The sequence below is a fragment of the Otolemur garnettii genome, unplaced genomic scaffold, assembly GCF_000181295.1.
Source record: "Otolemur garnettii isolate 467f Iridium unplaced genomic scaffold, OtoGar3 scaffold00252, whole genome shotgun sequence".
Taxonomy (NCBI): domain Eukaryota; kingdom Metazoa; phylum Chordata; class Mammalia; order Primates; family Galagidae; genus Otolemur; species Otolemur garnettii.
In genome coordinates this window covers 326,832-328,890 of record NW_003852647.1, presented here as the reverse complement: position 1 = coordinate 328,890, position 2,059 = coordinate 326,832, and the positions used below count along the sequence as shown (strand labels likewise).

The 2,059-nt window shown below is 34.1% G+C and overlaps 1 pseudogene; it reads right to left on the bottom strand.

Moving 5' to 3' along the window:
- Nucleotides 1-1,051: 1,051 nt before the first annotated feature.
- Nucleotides 1,052-2,053, bottom strand: LOC100967166 (annotated as a pseudogene).
- Between the last annotated feature and the right edge of the window lie 6 nt (nt 2,054-2,059).

The window sequence follows — 2,059 nt, the reverse complement described above, 5'->3', positions numbered from 1 at the left end:
CCGGCTTTGGCCTCCCAGAGTGCTAGATTACAGGTGTGAGCCACCATGCCCAGATAATCCCATGATTCTTGGACTGAATTTCCTCCTCTCACCCTCTTTCCTTCACTTTGAAAGGTCACTACCCAGTTTCTGTATAGACACAAAACTAATCAGAAAGAGCTGGGAGAGTTGGGCCCTTCTGTCTTCCATTACATCCAAACCAGGAAAGAGAATTTGGAGATTATTTATTTATTTATTTATTTTAGAAATATTTAGTGAAGTTACTTAAGTGAAAGAAGTTTAAATGATACAGAAGTGAAAAATATTAGATATCTATAAACAATAAAAAGTGAATATAAATTAGCCAAGTCCAAGGACACATCCAGTTAAACATTCATACATGTTCACCTTTTTCTTTAGATACAGGTAACATGTACATACGAGACATGCTGATTCTGGAAAAAAATCTGAGATACTAAAAATATTCTCAAGTTTTAAAAAAGGTATGGAATATGTTTCACCAACGTTGTACAGGAATGTAAACCCCTAATTTAATTCCATGATTTTATCATGCCAAAAGCATGGTTGGTTTTAATTTTTTTAAGCAGATATTGGTATCATAACACATTGGTTTATTAACAATTAAGGCATTTTGCATACACAGTTATCTCAGTGTGGACAAAAATTTTTAATATTGATTTTTGCTATGATGTTTTTAACTGTGAGTCTTTTCAACAGAAGAAAATAAGCTGCACACATTTGTGTGTTCTTTCATAAAACAAATCTTAAAAAACATGTATGATTGGTCTTTGTAGTTTCTAGTAATATGTCCTGTCTTATTTTTTCACATAGTATAAATTATATTCTTATGCAAGATTGCATTCAGACCCAGTAGTTCTTAAACAATGTTACCAAATAACCATATAAATCCCAAATGCAGCAAAGGTGAACAATCTTCATAGTGCACTTTCACCTCATTGAAGTTGAAGCTGCTCCTTTTGGATATTTTTCCACTTCAATGTGAAGTAGATTGTTAGGGCTTTATTAGTGGTTTCACTATGTGGCTTTTTAAAAGGAAAAATGTTTTTGATTTCTTCCACAGTTCACATTTCTCAGAGGAGGTCTTTTTTGTAAATCATAGTCCAGGGATGTTTCAAAAAACCAAGTGGTCTTTAATAGATGAAATCTTTCAATACAACTGTAATCAATAAGCATCTACATCCTTAGCTATATTACCAGTATATCCTGGAACCATAGTAAGATGGTTTTCTTCTTCCCATAATCCACTTAACTGTTGTTTTAAAATTTGAATATTTCCATCATTTATAATTTCTGTTTTGGATGATAGTTCTGACCACCATCTTTTTATGACTGCTTGAAGCCAGTTCAAACCAACTATTACACATTCTTCAAATTTGCCTTTAAGCAGTGACTTTACTAGAGGCAACAAATCTACACAGCAACCAAGGGAGATATATTGTTTTTCTTCCTGTAAACTATTAGTGAGCACAGGAAGGCAATCTACCACAACTCCAAGATCTTCTATCCTTATCAAATAAGCTACAAGTTCACTTATACTTCTCTTTTTCCAGAACGTTAAAGCTACATTCAATCTCAAATTCCTGTTGAACAAAACTTGAGCCATTGTTTTATGGTCCTGAGAAACCGCAGGAAAAAACTCACTGTATTTTGATGATGGGCTTTCTGTTTGTGAAGAACTAGAATCACTGGAGTTAATCAAATATGTTCGACTGTCATGGTGCAATTTTTCAGGCAAGTGGCCTGCACAAGCCAGTTTATTTTCCTTATTTGCCATGTCACAGCCCCCACTTTGAGGGGACTGTTTTTTTCTGTAACAAGGACTTGGAAAGGAATGACGAACTTTCTTTCTGTGATAAATCACCTTATGCAGTTTATCTGGATTTTTCACAGCTTGTCCTGCAGCCAACTGTTTTGGAGATTTCTTAACCTCTTTCATGTTCTTTTTAGTGAAATTAGAGATCCTTTTTCTAGGAAGATCAATGGAATGATCCTCAAGATTATTACAGAAGTTCCGTTTTTTAACATTGTAGGTTTCAGA